Source organism: Trachypithecus francoisi, unplaced genomic scaffold (assembly GCF_009764315.1).
Source record: "Trachypithecus francoisi isolate TF-2019V2 unplaced genomic scaffold, Tfra_2.0 Lachesis_group17, whole genome shotgun sequence".
In the NCBI taxonomy this organism is placed as follows: Eukaryota; Metazoa; Chordata; class Mammalia; order Primates; family Cercopithecidae; genus Trachypithecus; species Trachypithecus francoisi.
This window is the reverse complement of record NW_022681462.1, coordinates 75,319,121-75,340,194: the sequence shown is the minus strand read 5'-3', so window position 1 is coordinate 75,340,194 and position 21,074 is coordinate 75,319,121. Positions and strand designations below refer to the sequence as shown.

The 21,074-nt window shown below is 42.7% G+C and overlaps 1 long non-coding RNA gene across 1 annotated transcript; it reads left to right on the top strand.

The window, feature by feature from the left end:
- The first annotated feature begins 919 nt into the window (after positions 1–919).
- LOC117063010 lies at positions 920–20,348 on the top strand. The gene is made up of 4 exons (XR_004428667.1): positions 920–1,137; positions 1,830–1,921; positions 2,034–2,203; positions 19,444–20,348. It is a non-coding gene; the product is annotated as an uncharacterized LOC117063010 (long non-coding RNA).
- The last annotated feature ends 726 nt before the right edge of the window (positions 20,349–21,074 follow it).

The window sequence follows — 21,074 nt, the reverse complement described above, 5'->3', positions numbered from 1 at the left end:
CACCACCTATTTTTGTAAATAATGTTTTACTGGAATCCAGACACACTTGTTTGTTTACATATTGTCTATGGCTGCTGAGCACCCACTATAAGGGCAAAGTTAAGTAGAGAGAGACTTTATCACCCACAAAACCTAAAATATTTGCCTGGATGGCCCTCCACAGAAAAAGTCTGCCAACCTCTGGTCTTGTGGGAGGATACTGCCAAGCACAGTTAACTGTAATTCTTGGCTGTAGCATCTTGAATAGGGTGGCAATCCCTGGCTGCTGAGGGGGACAGCTGGCCGGCTGCCTCCCAGGGGTATTTCCATGACTTGCAGGCCCAGAAACTAGACTTGGGCATGACCACAGAGTTTGTGATGGACTGAAGATGCCCAAACCATAGACTGACTTATAGGCTAGAAATGAACATGTGGGGTGGAATAGTCCTTTCGGGGACTAGAATAATTTCTAGAGGGCCACCCTTTCTACATGATACAGCACCCATTCAAGTGTGGCTACTTATGCTGAGACTTTCTGATGAGCATGACTAGACAGCAGAGGGCCCCCAGGGTAGTTTGTTCAGGTCAAGGTGAGACGAGAGGAGAAACCAGCCCTGTACCTTGCTGGACACCACCACTCCAGTGCCTGAAATCCAACCTCCCCACCCCCATCAGCATAGTCCTCCCTTGGAAAAGATTGGAAAATGCAAGAATGTGCTTCTTTGAATCTGGCCTTCCTCTAACAGCCCTGCTTCTGTCAACAGCCTTTCGCAGCTTCCTTAACGTCATTGGCTACAGGTTACAGCTGTTGCTAGTAAAAGGCATTGTTCCTTTGAGCTAGCAGGCACTTTGTTCTTTCCCATGACACATTGTTTTATGAGCTCGTTCTAGAGGAGAAACCTTCTATCCCTGTGCTCAAGTTCTTCAGGAGCACCTCACTGTCTCCCTCTGCCCACCCACCTGCACCTGATAACTGTGGGCTGTGCTCTCCTGGAAGCACCGTCAGATGCTACCAGACTACAGAGGAGAGTGCCCTTAATCCTGACTGAAGGTTTGGGAAAAGGCTTCTCAGAAGAGGTGATACTTGATATGGGCCCTGGAGGAGGAGGAACAGTGAGAAGAGAGCAGTGAGAGATGTCATCTGGGCGGGTAAGAAATGTCAGTGGTCATGGAGGCAGCATGAAGGGAGTGTTGGCTGCAGAAACCTGGCGAGGCTCCTTAGAGACAGAGATGAAGAGGGAGATGGGGATGGAGATGGAGATGATAGAGACAGACAGATTGAAGATGGCAGAGTGGGGGCTGGGGGAAGGGGGAAGGGGGATGAAGCAGGAAAGATAGATCAAACGAGACTGCGAGGAGCCTGTGTGCCTGGGCTTTATTTTGGAGGCAATGAGAAACAGAAAGTGTTTTTGAGCATGATGGGACAATGAGGAGTTCTGTGGTTTAGGAAAGCCAGGAGCCATGGGAAGTGCAGATTCAAAGCAAGGAAGCTTCCCAGGGTTTGGTGATGATCTTGGTGAGAAGTGACACAGGGATAGTGGGAATGGAATTGAAAGAAAGGATGAAATTCCAGAGTATGGCTGTGCTCAGTAGACAGGAATCAGGGAGGGCAGGAGGAGAGTAAAAGGGTCCTCTGAGCTTCAATCCAGATGTTGAGGAGATGGTGGTATTATCAATGGAGCTGGAGCTCTTAAGAGGAAGAAGGATGGGGAAGAAAAGGATGAGATTTTTGACAAGTTGAATATGGGGTGAGCATGGGTCCAACTGAAAGCAGTGGAAGTACAGATGTGAAAAATAGATGCGGTACAGTTGAAAAGTTGGGACTCATTTTCACCTGAATGTTACCTGAGGCGAAGGGAAGAGAGGTCATCCAGGACAGAAGTACAGAATGAAAAGAAAAAGCAACTAAGCACGAAATCTTGGAGAATGTCCTCATTGAAGGGTGAGCAGATGAAGAGGAGCCCACAAAAGAGACGGAGGAATTGTCTTCATTCACTCATTCATGCATGCATTCATTTGGTCAACAAATATTTTTTGGCACCTCCCATGGACAGGTCCTGAGCACCAAGGGTACAGTCAGAAATGATGAGTCCAGAAATGATGCACTCCAGAACGTCTGGTGATGAAGGCACTCAGGAAAATGCAGCACCCTATGGAGGCCCAGAAAGGAGGGCAATCAGGAAGAACACAGTCTGACGGTGTCAAGTGCAGTGGAGGCTAAGAGGTGGGGAGGAAAAGATGGAAAAAGGAGAGAACTGGGGAGGCAAGAGGGACAAATGAGAAGGGAGAGGAGAGACGACAGAGGCACAGAGTAGGGATTTGTCTGATTCAAGAATCCTAGGCTGGGCGCGGTGGCTCACGTCTGTAATCCCAGCACTTTGGGAGGCCAACATAGGTGGATCGCCTGAGGTTGGGAGTTCGAGACCAGCCTGGCCAACATCATGAAACCCTGTCTCTACTAAAATATAAAATTAGCTGGGCGTGGTGGGGCGGGTGCCTGTAGACCCAGCTACTTGGGAGGCTGAGGCAGGAGAATCGCTTGAACCCAGGAGGCGGAGGTTGCAGTGAGCCACGATTGCCCCACAGCACTCCAGCCTGGGATACAGAGCAAGACTCCATCTAAAAAATAAAAGAAAAAAGAATCCTGTGTTCTTTTCCCTGGCCTTACCTTAGAAAGCAGAGTGAATGATGACCTAATCAGGTTTACCTCCATTGCCATAGCAACCTCTAGGACTCACTTTGCTGCACATTCTTGAGACCTGAAGTGAAGAAGTTACTTTATATCAAGTTACCTACCAATTAGGCTAGCGTTTTCTCTCTCTTAAAACATTCTTTTAAAGTCTTGTCATGTTTCGTCTTTCTAGAATTCATTTTTCACATCTTCATTCACTGGGATTCTGGACCATAATATATGTAAACACACAAAATACTAAAGATTGAAAATAAAATTATTCTGTTATCTGATTATAAAAGTGGCCATTGTTTAAAAAAAAAAAAGCTTTGGAAAATACAATATAAAGTAGAAAATACAAATCACTCATTTCCCCACCACTCTTAATGTTCTGTTGTTTTTCTTCCCAGTCCTGTTTCTAGACACATGTGATGACATTTAAACATATTTTTATTGTTAATCTACAGTTTCATATATGGTTTTGTTTGCTAACTAATTATATCAGGGACATTTCCCTATGCCACTAAAATAACTATAAAATCATTTCGTTATACGTAAGCTTCACATTTTAGCCCTTCTTCTATTTTAATGCAGCAATTGTCCACCTTTATACATAAATATTTGTTCCTGAATCTTAAAAGTAGTCAAATTCATTCACACCTCAAAATTATATTTGTATTTACTTTTTCTTAGAATCTTTGTGTTTAATGTCTCATTCACTTCAAAGAGCAATATTAATATGATTGAAAATAATCACAGCATCTTTTGTCTCCAAATGCAAGTTATTTTGAAATGTGATCTGATTTTATTTTGTAAACTCCGTTATTAAGAAATTTGACTCAAATTTGAGAAATGACACATTCACTCTTGACTCATGGCATTCAGCCCTAGGTTTCCATCAATGCTTGTTCGAATTCCATGGGTATAGCACTGGTGGAACTGCCTTTTCAGATTTTTATATTTGTCAGAGAATATTAATCCTTAACCTAAGGTTTTTTTCCTGATTTCTCTCTTTACATTTATTTCTTTTCTTAGTTTCATTATGATATATGAAACTAACATATCCTTTGTAGGAGGATTCAGTGGTTACATCTGAAAGCAAACAGGAAGTTATTTTTTGCTTGTTGGAAAAATTCACTTCCCTTAATGTAGCTTTTCCCATTATTTTACTCTCAAACATTTGGTGTACTTCTGTTTCACATGTGTTTCTTGTAAGAAGAATATGGTTGGATTTTTAAAAATTAACTATCTTTTGGCTGACAAGTGTAATTCTTTTTTATTTAATTCTTATTGATATATTTGGATTTATTTTTACCATCTTTTTACACTTTCTAGTTGGTGAAATTCCTACTCCATTTTTTTCTCCTCTAATATTTTGGAATGTGTAGATTCTAATTTTTTAATGGTTAAAGTTATTAATTAGATTCACCCTCCTCCTAAAACTGAGAGTATTTTAACTCTTTCTCAGTTTATAAGCTAGTATTATCCAGTATTTTCTTTCTATTAAAAAATCTTGTGAAATGTGTCATATGTAGAAAAGTTTACAACATGCATGTGTGTGTGTGTGCATGTTTGCACACATACACACATATACATTCATATATTGACCATTTTAAGAAATAGAATATGACCTCTGCTTTAGAAGCTCATCTCTCCCAACCTCTGACTTTTATAACTTCCCAAATTAGATTTATTAGTGTTGATATTTATTTAGATGTATCCATGTGACTACAAATGTCTTTGATCACATGGTTATCTTTCTTACAACTTACAGCTCACATCTCCTTTCTGGAGAAGTATATATATCCTTCTTTCCAAAGTATATATATCATCAGGAAGTTCCTTTACTAAGAATCTGTCCATAGTAAATTATCTTGGCTTTTGTTCACCTAAATATATTCTATTGCATCCTCATGAAAGATAAGTTTTACTAGGTATCCAATTGTAAATTGAAATAGTTTTCCCAGCACTTTGAAGACATCATCTTGTAATCTTTTACTTTCTGCTCTGTTCATAAGAAGTTAGATGTAAAACAGGAAAGCTGTCTTTTACTCTTGCTGTTTTTAAGCTATTAAATTTGTCTTTAATGTTCTTTCATTTCACCAGGATAGGTCTGGGTGTGAATATTCTTTAGAATTTTTTGTACTTCCTAAATATAAGGAGCCATACAAATGATTGAATATTGTTTCCATCTCATTTTCTCTAGTCACTCTTTCTGGAATTTTCATTAGATGAATGTCAACACTTCTCATGTAAACTTTCATGTCTATATCATGATATCCTTCTCTTTCTCTCTCTGAACTATATTCTAAGTAGTTTTGTCTTCTCCAACTTTTAATTTATTAATTATACATTTCATTTCTAATTTGTTAGTCAACTCATATGCTGAATTTTAAAATTCAACTATTTCACTTTCAGAAGTTAAGAATCTTTTTTGATGTTTCTAAGAGTATTTTGTTCCTTGCTCATGTTTTAAAGTTTTTTTTTAATATTGAAAACATCTTTATTTATAAGGTATGGTTTTCTGGCACACTCTCAGTTTTTGTAAATATAGTTTTATTAAAACACAGGCAAGCCCATTCATTTGCATACTGCCCATGGCTGCTTTTATATTAGAATAGCAAGGCTGAGTGTTTTTGACAGAGACTGTATGGCTTGTAAAGTCTAAAATGTATACTATCTGGCCTTTTAGAGAAAAGTTTGCTAACCTTGCTCTATGTGATAATTCCAACCCAAAGCCTGAATGTCTGATTCTACTGTTTGATGTTTCTAACCCTGTCTGATGATGTCTTACTACATGGGTGGTCTTGTGATTTTTTAAAAATTGTGAGCTCATTTTTGTTGAGGCACTAGTTGTGAGAATTTTATGAGGCTTGAATTGGAGAACATTCCTTATATTTGTGTTTACCTTTGCCAAGTGCCTGGTCATTTAAAAAAATTTTTTTTTGGTTTGTTTGTTTAAAATAGTTTCAGAATAGGTACACAGAGTGAATTTGAACCCAGGCTTGAGGACTGACTGGTGATTATTTATAACTTCTGGTAGGGGGCAGGGACTTTTATTTTTTCTTCCGACCAAAATCAAGGTTACGATGCAAAATTTTCTTTGCTGTTTCCTTTGCATGGCAAATATTTTCTAGTTCACTCTTGTATTGGGAATGTGGGCCTTTGGGGACTCATTCCAAAGTCTCCATGCTGACACTGCACTGCTTTGTCGTCTGCCTCTCCTGTCCCCCTTCCCCTGACATGGATGTAAAAACTGAAAGTTCTCATTTACAAAACACTGGCAAATGCCCTCAGGGTCTAATGCCTGCTCCAGTGAACATTTACCATGCTCATTCTGAATTCTGGCTTCCAACTTCATTTTTGGCCTCTGGGGATTAAGATACTTTAATTTCTTGCCAAGTTAGCTACTTATTTTATCCAGCATTTTAAAGGTGCTTTTTGGGGGAGAATTTTCAGGATATAGAGTCTGTCATATTGCTGGAAGTAAACATCAGGAAATTTTTAAATGAAAAAAACACACGATTAGGAAAATGGAAATAGAAAAGTTTCATAACATTCCAACAGGGTTCCAAGCCTACCTAATGTTTATTTATATCTGAGTTATGAGTGTTGTCTCTGGAGTCAGACAACCTGGGTTTGGAATCAGGCTCTGCCGCTTACTACTGCTAGGGGTGAGGGTGGGCAAACTTTTTCTGTAAAGGGCTGGATGGTAAGTACAGTTGTCCTTCAATATGCATAGGGAATTCCTTCCAGGATACCCCATGGATAACAAAATCCATGGATGCTCGAGTCCCTGATACAAAATGGCCCAGTACTTGCATATAACCTATGCAAGTCCTCTTGTATACTTTAACTCATCTCTGGATTACTTATAATACCTAATACCATGTAAACACTATGCAAAGAGTTGTGATGTTGTATTGTTTTTAATTTATATTATTTTTATTGTATTGCTTTTTTATTTTTATTTTCAAATATTTTTGATCCTTGGTTGGTTGAATCCACAAAAGTGGAGCCCTCACATATGGAGGACCAACTGTATTTTGAGCTTTGGAAGCCATATGCAACTACTCAACTCAGTCACTGTATCATGAAAACAGCCATAAATACGTAATATGTAATGAATGGGCATGGCTGTGTTCCAACAAAACTTTATTTACAAAAGCAGGCACTTAGCTGGATTTGAACTTCAGGCTATAGATTGCACACCCCTGGCCATGTACGAGTTAATAAATCTCTTTAAGCATCAGTTGTTTCATCTCTAAAATGGAGAAAATAATAATACCTGTGTCATCCATAGGTTGTTTGAGCATTAAATTAGTGAATTTATCGGAGGCATTTGAACCATAGCAATTCCATCTTAAATAGGGGTAAAATGAGACTGAGACCTGCCGGGCTGCAATCCCAGGAGACTAGGCATTCTTAGTCACAGGATGAGATAGGACATCAGCACAAAATACAGGTCACAACCGCCCTACTGATAAAACGGGATGTCATAAGAAAGCCCGCCAAAGCCCGCCAAAACCCACCAAAACCAAGATGGTGATTAAAGTGACCTCTAGTTGTCCTTGCTGCTCATTAGATGCGAATTATAATGCATTAGCATACGAAAAGACACTCCCACCAGTACCGTGACAATTTACAAATGCCATGGCAACGTTTGGAAGTTACCCTACATAGTCTAAAAAGGGGAGGGACTCTCAGTTCCAAGAAATCTCCACCTCTTTCCCCGGAAAGCTTATGAACAATCTACCCCTTGTTTAGCATATAGTCGAGAAATAACTATATTCAGTCAAGCAGCCCATGCCATGTCTCTGCCTATAGGGTAGCCATTCTTTTGTTTATTTCTCAAATAAGCTTGCTTTCACTTTATGGACTTGTCCTGAATTCTTTCTTGCTCAAGGTCTGAGAGCTCTCTCTTCAGGTCTGGAGCAGGACCCCTTTCCAGTAACAAATTCATGTTAGTGCTGACGTTAGCTGTGATGTCGCTGCTGGAAGTGATGATGATGATTTGAAACCAGTTTCTTGATTTTTTAAGATCATAAGGTGTCTCGTCTTCAACTCATTTAAATGCATCCAATGTAGCTTCCTATGCTGCTACTGATGACACACAATAGAAAGCTCACAATACTGCAGTAACGAATGGCCCCCAAATCTCAGTGGCTTTAAAGAACTCAGATTTAAGTTTTGCTCATACTACATTCCATCACACTGGTTGATGAGGGGTTCTCCTCACTGTCATTCCTCTGGGACCCAGGCTCATCGAGCAGCTACCATCTTGAAATCACTGGTCACTACAGGGGAAAGGAGCTTTGCAGGGTCTTTAAATAACAATTAAATGCTTGGTCTGCAAGAAATGTGTTATTTCTGTGTGCAGTTCACAGTCACAGTTGGTCACATCTTTCTCTCCCACTAGCTTATTGCTTGGGTTGCTGGGCGTGTTGTCACAGACAAGCTTCATCTGTTGGCCCCTCCAAGGAGGGCCTAGAAGTGCAGAGCTACTCACCCAAGGCCATATGCTTCCCAGGGCAGCCCACATCCAGGGAATGCTTCCTGTGTGGGTAGAAAGGCCCAGCCCTTTCAGCCTAGTGTGGGACAGTTTTGGGATTTGGCTCAGCCTGTTGTTTGGCAACTTGACTTCTCCCTCTGCCCAGTCCTGCTTCCCTCTTTTCCTTTCCACCGGGTTCCCAAGGATACTCGTTAATGAGCATCCTGTACACTAAACTCCATCTCAGGGTTCTTCTCCAAAAACCCAATCTGTGACATTCACCATGTGCCTAAGAGAGAGAAGGCTGGAATATCTCCTGAGGAACCCCAAGGACTACCTTACTCACTAAAGTGAACACAGTTAGCCCTTATAGAGGGGAGAGACTAAGATCACAACCATGCTAATAGCTAATATTTATTGAGCACTTACGTGCCACATGCTGCACTAAAATATGTTACTTGGATTTGCTCATTTAATCTTCACAATGCCCTGTGTATGAAAACGGGGGATTAGACTAGGCAATGACAAGCTATGGCCTGCAGACCAAATCAGCCCACGCCTGTGCCTTTGTGTATTGTCTATGGCTACTTTCATGCTATAATTGCATAGTTGAGTTGTTGTGACAGACACTGCATGACCCACAAAGTTGAAAATATTTACTATCTAGTCCTTTTCAGAAAAAGCTTGCCAAATCCTGTTTTAGGTATTATTTCCATTTTATAGATAGCAAAATTGAAGCTTACAGAAGTATGTGGTTTATTAAATTACAGAATGTCAATTTTTAGTCATGTAGATGAAAGATAAAATTCTAAGTCCCCCAACCAACTGAATGGACCCCTTCTCCCAGCCAAGGGCATTTCAAAGTTAATCTGAAAAACTAGTTCAGGCCATCATGGGAAGGGGCAGTCAGATACGTCTCATTATACCATCCTTCCTTAGGAATTCAGGCACAACTGACCAGCATCAACATAAAAACAGGGTAGGCATGGTGGCTCACACCTGTAATCCCAGCACTTTGGGAGGCCGAGGCGGTTGGATTGCCTGAGGTCAGGAGTTTGGGACCAGCGTGACCAACATGGCAAAACCCCATCCCTACTAAAATTTCAAAATTAGCCGGCCATGGTGGTGCATGCCTATAATCCCAGGTACTCGGGAGGCCTGAGGCAGGAGAATCGCTTGAACCTGGGAGGTGGAGGTTGCAGTGAGCCAAGATTGAGCCATTGCACTCCAGCCTGGGCAATAAGAGTGAAACTCTGTCTCAAAAGCAAACAAACCAACAAACATTAAAAGAGACTTAAGACTGACAAAACAGACTCTTCGCAGTAATAAGATACCAACATGACAAATAGCAGACCCTGAAAGAAAATGAAGTATATTTTTTTACATATTCTGAAATGGCCCTGCAAAGCTTGTCTCTTGTGGGGAAAATCTACGTTCCATAGAGAATCCCCTTCCCTTTCCAGGTCTTTTCCTTGATCCAGGAGATAATTACCTGAGTCTGGCATCTTTTTAGGTCTAATAAGAAACATTTACAATCTATTTTCTCTGAAGCCTGCTACCTGGAGGCTTCATCTGTATCAGAAAATCCTTGATTCCACCCATAACCTAAAAATCCCCTGCCCCATCCCACTTTGTGTTGTCCCACTGAACCCATCTACACCTTTCCAGACTGAACCCATCTATACCTTACCTGTATTGATCGATGTCTTATGTCTCCCTAAAATGTATAAAACCAGGCTGCATCTCTGTTACCTTTGGTACATGTTCTCAGGGCCTACTGGGACTCTGTCATGGGTCATGGTCCTAATGTTTGGCTCAGAATAAATCTCTTGAAATATTTTACCGTTTGACTCTTTTTGTCAACAGTCATGAAGACCAACGTTTAAACAGCAGCCCCCTTCTGTGATGGCAGGTGCGGACCCCCCAACCCCCATGCCATTGATGGGCCTTTATAAGTGCTCAGTGAATGATTATGAATGATTTTCTTCCATTTTCTTCTTCCCACCATCCTTCTTTGTAAAATTGAGACCTCCTCTTCCACCTTTGCTCTAAATCCCCTCCCAGACAAGTTCTATTTTCTAGAGACAAGCGTATCTGAAATTGCAATCCTGTGGCTTCTCTCCACAAAGTGAAAAACACAAGAGACGCATCAGTTTTTGGTACCTTTGACTGTAAAACCTCTGGAGGAAGTTCTGTTTTTCTGAAAATGGCTTTCTTTTACTGGAAGAGTTAGGGTGGTATATCTGTAGAGCCTGAGCTGGCTACCAGGAAACACTTCATGATGGCTGAGAAATTGTTCTGCATGCTGAACCTTAAAGTGATAACATAAAATGACAGCCTTGACAGACCCCCTAGAATCTAAGCCTGAGATTATCTGTTTCCAACTGCTTCCAGCTGAGAAGCGGCTCTCAGGGCAGCACTGAGTACTCAAAAGCATTCCCTCATAAAAGTGATTGTTCAAGGGGATTCAAGAGTTCAATTCCTTAATGCCCATCCAACTGCTTCCTAGATTCTTCCAGAACATGGGCCTTATGCCCCTAAATTCACTCCCATACTTAGAAGCAGAACTGGAAACTGAGCTCAGGTTGTTTGATACCAAAATTTGTGCTCTTAACCATACATTTCACTCCCTTCTGGTACACAAATATCCAGGATCATGTATTTACTTTCTACAGATACTGTTATATGTGCTCATGTAAATTGTCTGGCAATTAGCTGCAAGAGGATTATAGGAAGAGATTCTACCTATCCATCTCTTTACACCATGCCTTCTGAAGAGAATGTCCCTGACTTTCAGAGAGAATCCTTGGATTTAGTCAGGAATATTAGATCCCTAAATAAAAATGTCTAAAATCCTTTCCCCATTCTTTGTTGTTAATTGTTTTTGAGATAGGGTCTCACTTTGTCACCCAGGCTGGAGTGGTGGTGGTGTGATCACAGCTCACCGCAGCCTTGACCTCGCAGGCTCAGGTGATCCTCCCACCTTAGCCTCTCAGTACACCTGGCTAACTTTTTGTGTTTTTGGTAGAGATGGGGTTTCATCATGTTGCCCAGGCTGGTCTTGAACTCCTGAGCTCAAGTGATTCACCTGCCTTGGCCTCCCAAAGTGCTGGGATTACAGACATGAGCCACTGTGCCCAGCCTGTTTTTTATTTGTATAAATGTAAGGGGCAAAACTGCAGTTGTTACATGGGTATATCGGGTAGTGATGGAGTCTGGGCTTTTAGTGTGGCTGTCACCTGAATAGTATACGTTATACCCATTAAGTAATTTCTCATCCTCATTCTTGGTTCATTAAAAAACAACTGGCCCTCAAAAATGTCTAGGGAATGGTGCACAAATGAATGAATGAGTCAATGGATGAATGAATTAATCAATCTCCAGACCCTTGACAACTTAAGGATCTGGGCAAGGTTTATGCCCTTGATAAACAAACAAAAAGAAGATAGTCAGCAGTTTTCTTACTGCTGACGTAGGCATCAGAAGGTACACAATCATTCAGTTAACACTGAACCTTCACTATGAATTGCACACCGTGTTACGCACGGAGGATATGACATGCAAGGCCTCTGCTCTCAGCACAGGCAGGCCACCAGAGATGAGGCATGGAACGTAGTGTGGCCACAGCAAGCTTCACCTGGGGCTTTGGCCAGTTGCTCGTATGTAGGGAATAGCACATAGGGAGGCATACATGGATAGAAGATACCCTTTCTAGGAAGTGAAATGGGAGTGCAACATCCAGGTCGAGGACTGGGAAGGGTTAAGTGTAAGGTTCTCTGGCAGCCAGGAGATGTAACCCGATCCCTCTCAGCGGTAGCTTTTTAAACCTGGGCTTTAAAACCGGGAAACCTGGAGGAATCACAAGACACTGGGCTGGTTTTACTGGTCTCCCCTCTCTGTTTAGAAAGACAGCTCTTGCCTTGCATAGCTAACATTTCTTTGGTGGTGAGAGGGACTTCTCTCTATTGCTCATTTTATCCGTATTATGATGATTTGTACTAGTTGCAATTCTCAGAGTATGTCCTGATCTCCAGAAACAAGGGAAGTCGAGAGCACAACAAAAGAGAGACATTTTAAAAGCACTGACTATTTTAATGACATAATTCTGTCAATATTACAGTGTTTAGACACAAATATAACAGGATTCTTTGTACAGAACTTTTCAAACCATTAATTTAGGATTAGGAAACTCCCCTCACTCCCCCTAGGGCCACTGCTTGATTCAGTTAAAGCAGCTTAATTCAGGTTAGGGTAAAATTTAAGCAAACTCCATTGCTCAGCAAAATGCTGCCTGAAAACAGCTAAAGATAAGTCAGAATGTCCCTGAGCAAACCTCAGGCATTATTAACCAAGACCTGCCTTAATTCTGGTTTATCTCATGATGACCAAGGAGAAAAAAGTGTTCCTCTGCTAGAAGTATTCTATGTCTATTACAAAGCATCGATTGTGTGTTCAATGGCCATAAGAGAATGGATAATATACACGGTAAGAGTTTAGAAGAGAGAGTAAACTGAAGTTAAGGGCATTTCAAAGGGCTTCATGGATGAAAGGATCTCGAATTCTTTTTTTTTTTTTTTTTTTGAGATGGAGTCTTGCTCTGTCGCCCAGGTTGGAGTGCAGTGGCCCGATCTCAGCTCACTGCAAGCTCCGCCTCCCGGGTTTACGCCATTCTCTCGCCTCAGCCTCCCGAGTAGCTGGGTCTACAGGCGCCCGCCACCTCGCCTGGCTAGTTTTTTGTATTTTTTTTAGTAGAGACGGGGTTTCACCGTGTTAGCCAGGATGGTCTCGTTCTCCTGACCTCGTGATCCACCCGTCTCGGCCTCCCAAAGTGCTGGGATTACAGGCTTGAGCCACCGTGCCCGGCCAGGATCTCGAATTCTAATTGAAGGAGAAGGAAGACTTAGTTGAAGAGGTGAGAGAATTTCAGAATGATATTGAGGGAGGCTTGGAAGCAGGAATTTGGGTGTCATATTTCTACAGACTAGTAACTGATCAGGGTCTTTTTTTTCCTTCCAAAGAGAGAGAAGAAAAATATTAGATTGATGCAAAAGTAATTGAGGTTTTGTAACGTAATGGTGAAAACCGCAATTACTTTTGCGCCAACTTAAATAGGTAGAGAAATGTAGTTGGAACAGAAGGTTTGTTTGAGGATGTCACCCAAGATTAGGTTGAAAAATTAAGAAGGAGGCAACCTGTGATGGGCTTTAGGTTTTAGAAGAGCAGACAAGGCCAGGACTTGATATGTAGAAGTGGGATAGTATTCCGCTTCTCCTCGTTTTCTTCTTTACTTCCGGGTTGCTTTGGTCACTATATAATGTCCACCTCAGTTTGATGGCAGACAGAAAGATTATTGGGGAAAAAAAATAGGATCAAGTGTTAAACTCAGGCAGCATCATGTTCTAGTGCTATTGGGTGAAAATTCTAATGTAGACAAAAGATATAACAACTTTAATAACTCCCTGAAATTTAAGTAAAGAAGCAATTCTAGGCTGGGCGCAGTGGCTCATGCCTGTAATCCCAGCACTTTGGAACGCTGAGGCGGGTGGATCACCTGAGGTCAGGAGTTGGAGACCAGCCAGGCCAACATGGTGAAAACCTGTCTCTACTAAAAATACAAAAATTAGCTGGTCACGGTGGCGTGTGCCTGTAGTCCCAGCTGCTTGGGTGGCTGAGGCAGGAGAATCACTTGAACCCGAGAGGTAGAGGTTGCAGTGAGCCTCCATCTCCAAAAAATATATATAAAATAAAAGAAGCAATTCTAGCAACTCAACAACATGAAAGACACTGAAGTTGAAGCAAAGCAAGAGGTTCCTTTTAAAACTGGATCACAATTTATAAATAGCTGTATCCAAATGGAGAGAACATTATTGCCATCCTGCACTCAAACAACCTTGCATATGTCTGGGCACCTTTGAGCTGAAATTTAAGCAGGGAAACTAGTCATTGGAAAAATTCCAGTGACTGAATGGAACGTCAAAGCTTGCTGTGAGCTGAGATGCACCACTGCACTCCAGCCTGGGCGACAGAGCGAGACTCCGTCTCAAAAAAAAAAAAAAAAAATGAAGTGTTTAAAACTGAAATACCAAAGTAAAATAAAACTTGGAGGCCTTCTGTGATTCAAAGGCAAGTATTTCATAGATTTCTCTGTTGAGGTGCATCTCATTTTGGTGTGCAACCAAGTGTTTTCCAAGATGAAAAACTCCTTGAGAGCAGGAACATATTTCCTTTATGCCTCATTGAATGCAGGCCAACCAGTGGCCTGATGAGGTTTGGAGGGTGTGAATGACAAGTGTAAATAAAATTGTGTTGACAGCTATTTAATTATCATGTAGTTTCATGTTGAATGTTCAAAAGTTCTGAATAAATGAGCATAACAAATCTCAGTGAAAGCTAAATTAATTAACACATTTTGGCTAGCTGCAGAGAGCCATTTCGCTGTGTTCAGGAGTCCCCATGGTGTGATACCCATCTTGATTATGTAAGGCAAGTGAGGAGGGGAAAGGAAAACTTTATTTTTAGTGAGTTCCCTTTTTGTTGATTGACTCCTCTAAATTTGTAGCAAGGCAGACCATGCCCCTGACCCATTTTCCTCTGATGGGTCTTGTTTCCCACCCTGTAGTTCCTTTTTTTTTTTTTTGAGATAGAGTCTCGCCTGTCACCCAGGCTGGAGTGCAATGGCATGATCTCGACTCAGTACAACCTCCGCCTCCTGGGTTCAAATGGTTCTCCTGCCTCAGCTTCCCGAGTAGCTGGGATTACAGGCGCCTGTCGGCCACCACGCCCAGTTAATTTTTGCATTTTTAGTAGAGACGGGGGTTTCATCATGTTGGCCAGGATGGTCTCAAACTCCTGACCTCGTGATCCTCCCACCTTGGCCTCCCAAAGAGCTGGGATTACAGGCATGAGCCACCACTCCCGGCCTGTAACTCCTTTATTATTTTTTATTTTTATTTTTTTTTGAGACGGAGTCTCGCTCTGTCGCCCAGGGTCGGGTGCGGTGGCCGGATCTCAGCTCACTGCAAACTCCACCTCCCGGGTTTACGCCATTCTCCTGCCTCAGCCTCCCAAGTAGCTGGGACTACAGGCGCCCGCCACCTCGCCCGGCTACTTTTTTGTATTTTTTAGTAGAGACGGGGTTTCATCGTGTTAGCCAGGATGGTCTCGATCTCCTGACCTCCTGATCCGCCCGTCTCGGCCTCCCAAAGTGCTGGGATTACAGGCTTGAGCCACCGCGCCCAGCCTGTAACTCCTTTTTAATACCTGCTTCACATGCGATGATTTGTTCAGGATCTGTTTACCCCAGGAGGCTGTCTGCTCCCAGTGGACAGGGTCTGTTATTGCCGTGGCCAGGCACTGAGGGCCAGCACAAAGGCACTTCCTGGTCCAGGGGCAACTTTGGGTTGCAATCTAACAACATATTAATTCTAACTTCTCCATCTAAAATGGAAATCTGTTCTGAATTTTCTGTAAGTTTCTATGGAAGCTAGGTGAGGACCCTATAGTTGTTTAGTAAATGCTTGTTGTATGAAAACAAAAGGGAAGGGAAGGGAAATGCTAGGGTAAACCTCATTTCTACTTGTTGCTCTATTCCTGGGGGTACGTCATCTTTTTCTGCAAAGCAGACCTGTTTCTACCTTTGCTCACACAGCTTGGTAGACAGACACTAACATTTTCATCACATGAGCCCACATGAGCCTCTGCTTTAATTCTGCATTTGTAAAGCTTCATGTTTTTTTTTCTCATGGAAGCAGAGTCATAGGTGGAGGAGGTCACACATTTCTAAACTCCATCACCCCTACTTTTTTTTTTTTTTTTTTTAATGGAGTCTTGCTCTGTCACCCAGGCTGGAGTGCAGTGGCGAGATCTCGGCTCACTGCAACCTCCGCCTCCCAGATTCGAGCGATTCTCCTGCCTCAGCCTCTCAAGTAGCTGGGACGACAGGCACCCACCACGACATCCGGCCTCATTTTTCTATTTTATTTTACTTTATTTTTAGTAGAGTCAGGGTTTCACCATGTTGGCCAGGCTGGTCTCAAACTCCTGACCTCAATTGATCTACCCGCCTCCGCCTCCCAAATTGTTGGGATTACAGGTGTGAGCCACTGTGCTCGGTCCCCTACCCTTACCTTTTGATAAAATGGTTAAAAATACAAAACAGACTGTGTGAGTGAATAAGGTACCTATTTTTGAGCAGTCATGAGCTGAAGATTCCATTCTTGGCCTGCTGCTTGTGTAGGAGAACACGGGACTTCCTGTCCCAATCAGTCCCTACCACTTTGTATGAGGTGTGGGATAGCCAGCCACACTGTGCTAGCACCTAATAAGGTTGCATATTTAATTCTAGCCCAAATCTGGACAAATTGATGTTCAGGTTAGAGCTAGCTGATGTTCAGAAAAGGCTGCCAGAATCCTAATGAGCAGCCTGAGGAAATGGAGCCATAGACTCTGTTTAAAATTCTTCTCTCCTTTCACTTCATTTTTTCATTTTCTCTGCCTACTTCTCTGTCTGCTCCCTTCCTCATTCATTGCTTTCTGCTTCCTTCCTCCTTTCTCCATTCATTCCTCTTCCTTCTTTGCCTCTATCCGTTTTTCTGCCTGTCTTTCCCTTCTCACCCTCTCTCTCCTGCTTCCTCTCCTCTTTCCTTTCCCACAGTCTCTCTCTTGCTCTGTCTCTCTTCCTTTTATCTACAGCCTATTGGCTTCTCATTTCTTTTCCTTCTCCCCTCCCATTTTCTTTCTAAGAATTTCTTGATGAACCTAAAAGAGGACTAAAAGGAGCTCCATGAAATCCTTGCCTGGAAGAAAACATGGATGGATGCTCTTCTGATCATAGGCAGCCACTAAATTTGATTTGTAGCTGATCTTAAATGTAGGAAAAGATTTTCAATTACAAAACTCATAAAGTGTAAAGATGAGGGAACCTGGCTGCGTTTTCAGTTTGACTAATGGTCTCAAAGCGCTTTAAAATGTTTGGCATTTGCCAGCCTTTCTTTCTTCTCCTAATCCTCAAACTCATGAGTTTTTATGGGAAACATAATCCTCTTTTCTGATTCATTTACACTTAGCTCATCTGAGTATTGTTTTGTAAAAACCATCTGAAGTCCAAGAAGTTTTATGAGATCTTTAAAGGCTTGTTTTTTGAACCAGGAAGTTGTGTACTGCCAATATAAATGGACCTTGAACTCTAGGGGGGTTTGAGTCCAGCATCCATAGCATTAAACTGGGTCTAGAATTGGCAAAGGCCCATCCCCATGGCTGACAGAAACTGGGCTTTCACTTTCAGAATAATAGTGAGTTCAGTGTTTGGGATGAGTGACCATCTCAAATGATAGTACATGGGGTACATAACAGGTTTTTCAAGGATTATCTTGCTAGTTCTGTAAATAGCAAGAGACTTATGTGGAAAACTGTGATTTTGCTGGAGTCTCCCAACTATAGAGTGGGGCTGCTTGCTCATGTGTATATTTCCATATTAATTGTGTGTATACACACACGTACACAAATGTGTGGAGGGATGGGGTTAACGTTCACATTAGAGATTTATTTTTGTATTTAAAATTTTATTTTTATTTTTATTTTTATTATCTTTTTGAGATGGAGTCTCGCTTTGTCGCCCAGGCTGGTGTACAGTGACACAATCTTGGCTCACTGCAACTTCCACCTACAGGGTTCAAGTGATTCTCCTGCTTTAGCCTCCCAAGTAGCTGGGATTATAGGCACGCACTACCATGCCTGGCTTTCTGTATTTTTAGTAGAGACGAGGTTTCATCATGTTGGCCAGGCTGTTCTCAAACTGCTGACCTCAAGTAATCTGCCTGCCTTGGCCTCCCAAAGTGCTGAGATTACAGGTGTGAGCCACTGCACCTGGCCTTTTTTGTTTTTTTTTTTTCAGAGTTGGGGTTTCACCATGTCACCCAGGCTGGTCTCAAACTCCTGAGCTCAAGTGATATGCTGACCTTGGTCTCCCAAAGTGCTGGGATTACAGGTGTGAGCCACCGTGCCCAGCCTCACACTAGAGGTGTTTTTTTTTTTCCTGTGGTTTTATTTCAGAGATGATCTGATTGTGATATATCCAAATCTATCATAAGGCAGGTTGTAACTGGGTTGAAGATCGGTGTGAAATGCCCACCTCTCCATTGCTATGGGTTGAGAGGAAAACTGCATTATGTATTTTTTACTGGTTAAAAAACATTTTTCTGCAGATACAAAGAGCATGGTTAAGGTCATTTCTCTCCCAAATACTAGGATCTCAGGCAGAGTCCCAGGCCTTCTGGAAACTGAGGCTCCAAGAGGTGAAATGACTTGCTCAAGTTTCCATGGGAAGTTGATATGGTTTGGCTGCGTCCCCTCCCAAATCTCGTCATGGATTGTAATCCACGTGTTGTGGGAGGAATGGGGGGGGAGGTAATTAAATCATGGGGGTGGTTACCCTCATGCTGTTACTCCTGATAGTGAGCTCTCAGGAGATCAGTGGGTTTTTAAGGGTTTTCCCGTCTTTTGCTTCCGCACTTCTCCTTGCTGCCGCCACGTGAGGAAGGACGTGTTTGCCTTCCCCTTCTGCCACAATTGTAAGTTTCCTGAGGCCTCCTCAGCCCTGCAGAACTGTGAGTCAATTAAACTCCTTTCCTTTATAAATTAACCAGTCTTGGGTATGTATTAGCAGTGTGAGAACGGACTAATACAGAAGTAAAGCAGCAGGTAGAGCCCAGCTCCCCAGAGTCCCCATCCAGGCGGTGCCCTCCACAGGTAGCTGCCACTTATTGCCCAAAAGCAGCTTTAATGCTTGCCATCTGTCCATCCGGGGCCTGGGAGTGACCCACTAGAATAGCCGATCCACCACTGAAGACACGTAGAGCCTGGTCCTGTTAGGGATGCTGTCCTTTACTCTTTTCTGAGCTTTCCCCTGTCTGATATCTCTCCTCTCCTGTCCTGGCTCTGCAGAATGTTGTAGCTATGCTAATCACCCTCCTCCCCACCTCCGTCTATTTCAACTGCTGTTACAGAATCCCTACCTGAGAGGTAAGAGCTCTGTGAACTGATCTGAGTTTCAGGTAGGAAATATTTTCCCTACATGTTGGTGAATTTTCCATAAGATGACAAAGATTTGTGGGCTGTACTATGATACAGGGATCATACAAATCAGGTCCTCCCCGAGAGGTCTATCATAATCTCAAAAGTGTTGCTTCATTCAATTGTTGTTTATTGTTTTTAAGCTTTCATTTACATCTTCTCTCCCTAACAAGAGAGAAAGTTTCTTCAAGACAAGGGCTTTATGCCTTGTGGATCCTTTGTATTTCCACAGCCTCAGTGCCTCCTTCAGAGATGGGGTGGGTATTTGTTAGCTTCTGTTGTATCCTTCATACAGAACCTGGTGCTAAGAGACAGCTTCTTTTGTTTGTTTGTTTGTTTGTTTTTTAAACTTTTCTTAAGACTAGTCAAGTACAGTACCGAGAAGAGGGGAAAGAGTAGAACAAGGAATTGGATCTGTAACTGACTGTGAACAGTCAGTTGAAGTAACTCATTACCTTTGAACCAACCTGGGAGGCAGCCTTGTGACTCACCTCAGTCCTCAATCTTCTCAGCTTGTGCTGACCTAGAATGATTCTGTCTAGAAGGATCCTGGATGTTCTTAGAGACACAGACTGCTGGGGCTGGAAGGGACTTTTCATCCAATTCCTCTGTGACAGAGGAAGAAGTGGAGGTTTGGAAGGAGAGGTGAGCTGCCTGTGGTCCTTTAGCTAAAGGCAGTGTTAGGACTGGACCTGAGGGCTCTTCCCTCCAGTCCAGCGCTACTTATTCCATGACAGTGCCTCTCAAACCATGTTCTCACAAGCAGCTAGTGCTCAGGCAGCTGGACTGAGGCCCTGCCTGCCAAATCAAATATTGGAGGTCCAATATACAGAAAAAAAATTAATTAATGGGTTAAGTTTCCTTAGGGTTAAATGATTTTTCCATTAATACTTCTTAAGCCATTGTCACCTGTTATTAATTGTCTACTAGCCAATGCAAGAAGGCAACAAAACAAAAGGATAAGCCACAAATAAATAAGAACAAGAACAACCAAAGCCCTGGAAACACACTATCATTCTTAAGTTAAAGGCTTTAAAAATAATAAAAATAGAAGAAGACTGCTATGACTATGAACATTCTATTGCATTCACATAATAAAATCATGCATTCTACTGGCGACATTGTTTTGAATTCAAATGCTAAAAGTAAATACGTCATTATTTCATGGTTTTCCCCAAAGAGTACTATGAGCCCCCAGGGCTCTATCCCTGGAACATTCTGACATCTCTCTTAATGGGTCAGGTCATCTCCAAGTTGGGTGACCCTGTCGGATTACGGTCCGGTGAATTGATTAGTCTTTATTAAAAATAATAATGGCTTAGGGTTGTCAGGGATCCTGAACTCTAATCCTATCCTAAAGGCCCAGGGACAGGGCTGTCTCTGCGGTTGTCTCTATCGGTTCTCCCCGTCCACGCGGGCGCCCTCTGCTGCCCGCCCTGCACTCCCATCCCTGCCAAGCGAGGAGCAGGGTACCAGAGGCTGCAGACCGAGAAGCAGCCACGGGGACTTTACAGCCCCACAGGGAGCCACCTAAACGGACTCGGATGGAGACCTCAGCGCGCCCAGACAGCCCTTTCTGGGGCCCGATTTGGTATTTGAATTCAACCCTGCAGCAAGTATCCCAGCAAACACGGGTAAGAAAATGCCTGGGCTTCCAAACAATATCAAACGCAGGGGGCTTCTGCAAGGACAGGACCGTTGAGTAACTCTGCTGAGCCCTTTGTCCTCTCCCGGGACACAGGACCGGGGCGTGGGGACCTCCACCTCGGCGACCCACGGGTGCAACCCCTGTGGATGTGGAGGGTGGCGGCGCGCCTTCGGGCTCCTCACACGCCTTCCCCAATTAGGATCTGCTGCCTGACG